An 8,277-nucleotide genomic window follows, 5' to 3' on the forward strand; every position below is an offset into this window, starting at 1 on the left:
TATAAGGGTCCCCCATATTGATAGTTATATATTACTAATATTAATTAAGCTTAACCAACTTTATTATAAGGGGCCCCACGCTTATAGCTATATACTACTAATATATTAATTAAGCTTAACCAACTTTATTGCAAGCGGTTCCGGTGCCGACAACAGTGGCAGCATGTCAAGATAGCTCCGTGTTTTTTTCTTGAATTTCCCCTTAGGGATCAATAAAGTATCTATCTATCTATTGTAAGGGTCCTATGGAGAGCGGTTCATATTGGGATAGGCAGAAGCACAGTTTAATAACAATTAGTTAAATAATAATAAGTCATTAACTTTTCTATTAACATATAGTTTGCAAATAAACATTTAACATTTAAATGATGCAAGAAATAACTGTTAATTAGTGCCAAAAATACATTTAGTTACCTATTAACACATATTAATACAATATTAGTTAATAGATTTGCTAAAACATTAACATACAGATTTTATGCAAACAACTAATATTTAATTAATGATTAAAAACTATTAACTTGTGCCAAATAGATATGTTAGTAACAATTAACAAAGAGTTAGGTAATTACTAGTTTGCTATTTATTATGGCACCTTATTATGGAGTGTTACCCTTCACGGGTAAACATGTGATTATTATGTGTTGGGTTTATTACAAGACCTCTGTTTAACATAATATTAGATGGGAATGTCATATCGTAAACTGACTAATTAAATGAGGATGTGTTTGATCCATGTTCTTTGGTGCTACCTCTATAGCTATCTCAGTGTATGGTGCTCTTGTCCAGTAGCTAAAAGCAGACAACATCACCAGGGTTACCACCCAAAAACAACACTACTACTGGTCTCATTTAAAATATAGTTCAGTGTATAAGAAGCTGCTTTAGGGTAATGTGATGTCCATTTATTCAGATTTATTCTGAAGTTGATTATTGAAGTTTGGACTCTAAATTGTACACAGTTTGTAGCCACTGTGTATAATACTGTAGCAGTATAGTAGTATTATTTTACATTCAGTGTACTGCAACAATGCTATCGTCCATAGAGGTGCAAGCTTGACAGACAAATAATAGGGTTGTATGCACATGAAAAACTATATGATTGTACATGTGAAGATGATCCCGTCACAGATGTGCATGTTGACTCCTCATCATGAACAACATCATGAACAATTCAATCCCTTATTGAAAGCACTAGATTGCAGAGATTATTATACTGTATGTTTAAATGCATTCAGACTGTCCAGATGCCTAAGTAACAAGTGGTATGCATTAGTACTGTTTGGTTTACAATCACAAAGTGGATGTGTGACTCTCTCTCTCTGCTTTTTCTCCCCCCACCTTCCCTCCCTCTCTCTCTCTCTCTCTCTCTCTCTCTCTCTCTCTGTTGGCAAAAGATCCACTGGGGCTCAGCTTCAATTAGACCTTGAGAGCCACAGAGAGGACTAAGTGTAAATAGAATTAAATCTAGCATATGGGTGCCGGCATGTCCAACGGAATCTCCCCTTTTGTCCACATTGTATGCTAATTCAAGAGTCGACACTCGCTGCGCACGGCACCCAAAATGTCAATAAACACCAGTGACATCCCCAACATGGCATCCAAATTAACCGTGGAGATGCATTAAATTATCTTAAAGTCCCTGTCCGGGTAATCGCATTAACGGACTGCACGAACAACAGGAAGTTTCCCGTAGTGAAGGACAAATCCCTCACCGCAGCCCCAGCAAAGGGGGTGCAGGAGAGTCCCAGCCCTGCAGTTCCTTCCACAGGGAGGCCTTCTTGGCTCTCAGCCCTTGGGATGGCTTGCCCCCATTGGAATGACAGTCATAATTCATTAGCTGACCTCATTATTGGATTTTGTGATGGAAGAGATAGCAGAATGGAGATTGCCGTGTTGTGCTGCGGAGGTGACTGCGTTTTAAACCTGCAATTATGGGGGCATAATTACATTGGGCGCTCTTTGTTGCCGGAGTCTATATGCGATTCCTGAAATGTTAATGCGCTGTGGAAATGCACTGCATGGACTGTCGTTGAACCAAAATGATGGACTAATGGACAAAAAAATTACTAAATGGGTTGATGGATGGATCTGTGCTTAAACTCCCAGACTGACAAGAGCATGACAAAGTCAAATTACGGTGGCCAACTTCAGCTGTCAGCTTGAGTGTAGCTTTCATGGGTAATTTTGGCTAAATTAATTTGATTCAAGGTGCACATATAACAACTCTATGTCAATGTAAAAAACATATGTGAACATGCATTCCCTCTCTGCCTCAAATGAAACTATTACATGTGAGACCTTGGATGAAGGTTAAGGAAGGTTAAACAGAAGCCCAGGCAATCATTATTTATGACCAATTTTTGTGGAACACTGTGTCGAGGCAGGCAGTGTGTTGTCTGACATGGAAAAGCTCATGATGATTGCAACATAAATTACTCTCGGCTCGGGTTCCTCCCATTATTTCACATTCACTCAGCTATCCTTTCAGCAACAGACAAGCAGTGCCCAAAGCAATTAAAATTGACGATGCATTTACTATGAAAAAGGCAACGTGCATCCAGCTCCTAGTCAGGGGTTGGCTCTCAACTCTACCTCTAGCCCACTGCACTTTATAAGCTATAGCTGTGAACAGTGTTGAATGCCAATACAGTTTCTCTCTGAAAGCATTCCCATTCAGACTATACTGACTGTGTGCAGGGATGGATTACTGCACGGGCCCAGGCCCAGGGGCCAAAGGGGTCAGGGGGCCCTGAAGCCCAAGCCTTTGCATGGAATCATTGCCTCAATATCAACAAATCAGGATGTAGGCTATGAATCTGATTGAATTTAGCATTGGCAATCCCCAAAATGCACCAGAATACAGGAAATCACATCAAACAAATTAAAACATTTCCCCCCACACACACACACACAAATATACGACAATTAGTGGGGGGCCCTTAATACATCTGGGCCCAGGGGCCCAAAAGTTCATAATCCGCCCATGACTGTGTGCCTTGTGTTTAGTACTGTGAGAGGTAAGGTAACAGTAAAGACGTGGTGAACGTACGGTATGTCTGTTTCTTTCCTACATCAACCATATTTCCAAAGCCCATGCCATGCGTAACAATACCTGGCCTTGTCATGGGGCCATGTAATCAAACGTCCCAATCTCTCATCTGGCTCCACCATGGTGTAAAGGCCCAGCAAGGGAGCCAAGCTGAAGACAGGCATGATTGTGGTGTTTGACAGAGGAGATTGATTGTCACAGCCAGAACAGGTTACACAGGGGGGATAATCTATCTGTAATAGATTGGGCAGGCTATTTAAAACATAAAAAATTGAATGGATGCCGTGTTTTTCTTTTAATACTGCAGAGTTTGAGGGAGACAGATACTGGCCATGGTCTGAGGGCGGGACTACAAGGAAGAGGGCAGGGAATGAAATGACCAGGTAAAAGTTCAATATCAGTTCAATGCTTATGCAGTTGATGCTTTTTAGGGTGTCTAGGGGAATCAAACTGGCCAGATAGCGTTTTAGAAGAAGAATTTAATATATTGTTCCCTCAAAGAGCATGTTTTACAGTCACTTTACAGAATACTTTTAAGAATGTAGTGCTTATATTTAATGCTAAAGTAGATAAGATCCTACACTTGCTGCGTTGATCAATTTTAAAACAAGCAATGGCTGGCCAGTGATTTATTTGGTCAGTTAGTGCAAAATAGCATTACATGCATGTGGGCACGAGATCTGCATTAAAGATGCAAAACAACCATGAGGAACACATCAGCCATCACATAGCTGATTGGTCTAATTGTCTAGATGTGGGTTTCACTCTGACACCTCATCCCCTCTGTATCAGCCCAGGACCAGGACTTGCTACACAGTGTGAACGGTATAGCCTCTCTATATAGGAGAATGTGGTAATCAATAATGAATACTCTATTATATCTGGTCATATATTAAAGTAACACAATGTAATTCTTGTATCATTAAAACACTAGCTTCAGACTCACTTTGATGCCACAGTGACTTCTAATAAGTGGAATGGAGTCTCTTGATATTGCCGATGTGTGCCTGGAACGCCTAGTATTGCACTATGTAATGTTGTTGTCATGGGTGGGGAGCATGACTTTTTGTTGGTTTTAGAGGTTTGTAGGATACCCCCCTTAGTGTTAAATAGGTACCCAGTATATTTCAGGGTAGTGTTACTTCAATTTCTGATTTATTTATATAGCCAATGAACTTTAAATGTTTTCTTTTGTTTTCCTCAAAGACCATAAATACATTTCAAGCTATATTTTGTGAGTTTTCAACAAAAACTAAGACAAACTAAAAAGAAAAATGCATTGAAATGGATACATCCATATATACTGTATATCAACATTGGCTCATATACAAGTCATCCTGGAGAAATGTATTTGCTCTAAATTCATCTGGTGAAACTCAAGTGCATATTTGGAGAGTGCATTCAGGACCAATCAAGACCACGAGGATTCAACATGAAATTGCCACAGTTGGGTATTTTCTCATAAAGTGTGAGGACTCAGGCCCAATAAGAGCCCCAAATGGCCATATGTGAAATAAATAAGTTTAACTTCAGTCATCATTCACTCACGCCAGCCACTGACATGCACAACATGGCATGGATGATGCCATGAGAGTCAAACTTTCCTCTCTTTCTTTCTTTTCTCTCTCTCTCTCTCTCTCTCTCTTTCTCTAAATGGAACTCTAGTTTCTACAGAGGCTGTGTATCTTTTTTTTCTAAGTCCCTTCTGCTGTCTGCCACTGGCCTCACACATGTTAGAATATTAGATCAGTAAGTTATTTTAAATGGGTTAACTCAACACACTGTCCAGAACTAGCTGACAGTAGCCAATTCTATCCCTCCCTCTTAGAGACAGAAAAGAGAGGATGGCTCTCTTTTTTTCTCCATCCCTTGCTCGACGTAAGTGAATCCAATGCAGCCGGTGCTCGAGAGCTGAATGCCGCTATGCACAAGGGCCTGGGGAGTCGGATAAGCTGACAATGGGGCCTATTTGGGGGAAAAATTGTTGGCATGCCACTTTGTCAGCAATTTAACAAGCAAAGTGGCAGCTGTCGTTAACCTCCCCCAGAGCTAAACAAATTGCCATAATCCAAGTTCCCTTTGAAGGCAAAGTACAGTGCAGGTGTATGTCAAAAAAGAGAGAATAAAAATCCACCCTTCGTAATAATTTGTTTACTGCCCTTGCATTCCTGTCAAGGTATTAATTTGTAAATTGTAAAAATGTAAATTTATACCAACATGTAGTACATTAATAATTATAATTATCATAACATAATTGAACAGGGAAAAAAGTTGCCTGTATTAAGTGTCAGAGAGACAAAAAAAAAAAAAACACAAAGCCAATTAGGCAACACTAGTAATGAATTTTTGCAAATCACAAGAGGAACTAATCAACCTCTAATTTAGTCTGAATAATTACAGTCAGTTGGAGATGAGGACATTGCCATCTACAAATACATTTTTGCCCCTGCAGATAATGCTGCAATTTTACCGTAACACCCATAGTGGCTGGATAGGTAGCTCAGAAACCCCCTACGCTAGTGTGCACACATCACTCTGCTTGGGTTGTAATTATAGATCAGGTTGATCAGATTACCACTTGAATTTATAATGTATTTATCTATTTATTTATTTATTTATTTCAGATTCTTACTTCATTCACTCCAGAAGGACATGAGGAAATAATGTACCTAAACCTCTCTTAGGGGGAATATGGAGAGAGATGATTTACACCAGTGTTTCTCAAAGTGTGGTCCGGGGACCACTGGTGGTCCGCAAGCTAGCCCAAGTGGTCCGTGAGCAGACGTGGTAAAATATAATTGTTTGCAATATTAAACCAACTTGTATGTAAATCCAAACATTTCTGCAACACTGGCATGCAAGGTTTAAATCATATAAATTCTCTGACACAATAAGCAAGGTGCAAAGACAATCAGCGAGTAGGCCTATTGTGTAATTTACTGTTGAAGTAGGTCTACTTTTTTTTTTTAGCTAGGTGGTCAGTGAGGCTATTTTTATTGATTAAGTGGTCCTTGGTCTGAAAAAGTTTGAGAAACACTGATTTACACAATTCTTCTTCAACTTCTATGACTTGATTCAACATGCAGTATGTATGCATATGTATACAAATATTTACTTACACACACACACACACACACACACACACACACACACACACACCACACCACCACACCACACCACACACACACCGTACCACACCACACCACACCACACCACACCACATACACACACACACCACACCAAATCACATACACACACACACACACACAAAGACACACACACACCACACCACACCACATACACACACACACATGCACACACACACACATATATACACACACACCGCACCACATACACACCAGGGTTGTGCACAATTCGAATTGCAATTCTGCTTCCTGTTTGCTACCTCAATTGAAATGCAAGTAAAATTCATGAATTGAATTGGAATTTAAGAGCCAGTTTCAATTCAATTCTGGAATTTTGCACAAGCCTGATACACACACACACACACACACACACACACACACACACACACACACACATGTGAACACGTAAACACACGAATGAACAAAAATGCCAGAATGAAAGACTAAGCAATACACTAACGTAATAACTTCCCACCAATGTAATAGACCACCAATGTAATAAAAATCTGCACAAAATCAGCACATTTTAAACGTAATAATCCTACCAACCTAATAATTTCCCACCTACGTAATAACTGTTGCCTACTGATAACATAATAACCCAATTCCCACCAATGTAATAATTATTACGTTTGCAGGAAGTTACATTGGTGGAAAGGTTAAACAATTATTACATTAACTTCCCACCAATGTAATAAATCACTGATTTCGTGATATATCTGTTTTATCAGTTGTAAGGGTATAATTGTCAATAATTGTCACCATCTAAACCATCTCATGACCATACAACTTTATACCCCCCTATCCTTTACTTATACCTCTACTTAATATTCATCACCTTTACAAGCCAAGCAAAGCTACATGGACACCCCTTGTGTTCTTTTGTTATTATTTCATTTAAATAAATGTCATAATTGCAGTCTGTGGCAGCCCTAGAACCATATAGTAAATTATTTTTAAACATAGTATATTTATAGAATATAAATAATGGAAACAGGTCCCAGACTCTTCATGCAAAGTTGATTTGTCATCCATTATGTTTTTTGCCTTACACAACACCTTTAGTGGGGGCCAAGCAGATTACTGAGTAGGATATGATTGTCTTTCTACCTTTAGTTATTTTCATCACCTTTTTACTGGGGCCAAGCAGATGTGAATCCACCCATTGTGTTTCTGCCTTCTCTTACTGGGGGCCAAGCAGTAAAGCTACAGTGTTTCTACTCTTCTGACTTATGTTTTGTTTAATAAATCGAGGTGTCCCAATATACAGAATTAATGGACAAGGCAGAGGCAGAGCAGATCTTCTTGACTAAGGAGATAGGTAAATTACCTCCAGAGCTTGAAAGGCTAGATGATGGGACTGGCATTAAAAGCCACACTCAGGAACAATGGGGCAAAGACCTGCCAATTAAAGTACAACCAAACAAAGCTACAGCGATGGCGCAAGTCATTAAAAACGTTGAAGAAAGCTGTGTCCATGCGCCAATGGTCTGGTACAGTTTACACATACATGTAAAAGGATGTAACTTGGTACACTTGGTACACCCCCCATAGTGACAATTGCACTAATGGACATTAAGTAGAGAGGGTGAAGGGAATGGGAAAAGGGGCTGAAACTGAAATTAGAGCTTTTATGATAGGCCTAGGCTATTCCACCCTATCGATAGCATAAAACACACTGGCAGGAATAATTTAGTGGGACGCTTGTCTATGTTAATTAAGTCATAAGTTCACATTTAATTTTAGCCCTTTAGAGTACGGACATAACCGCTATCTCTGAACTCGGTGTAGGCCTACTAGCAAATACTGCTGTGCTTTCATAGCCATTCCATTCTATCAGGTTTCTAGACTTCATACACAACAACGGGTTGACCCTGCCTTCACCTCGACCCCACCCCTAGCCCCGCTCTAGCACCAAGTGGCCCAACTTTTAGGGTGGGCCAGAAATCAGGGGCCAGTAGCACCAATATAGCCCTCAAGTGGCACCAGTTAGCACCCGCACCTGAAGGTGTGAAAGCAATTAGCCCCGGCACAGCCTGGCTAGCTCGGCTTTGGCTCAACGGTCTGAAGCCGGTTATT

This window comes from Alosa alosa, chromosome 23 (assembly GCF_017589495.1).
Source record: "Alosa alosa isolate M-15738 ecotype Scorff River chromosome 23, AALO_Geno_1.1, whole genome shotgun sequence".
NCBI lineage: Eukaryota > Metazoa > Chordata > Actinopteri > Clupeiformes > Clupeidae > Alosa > Alosa alosa.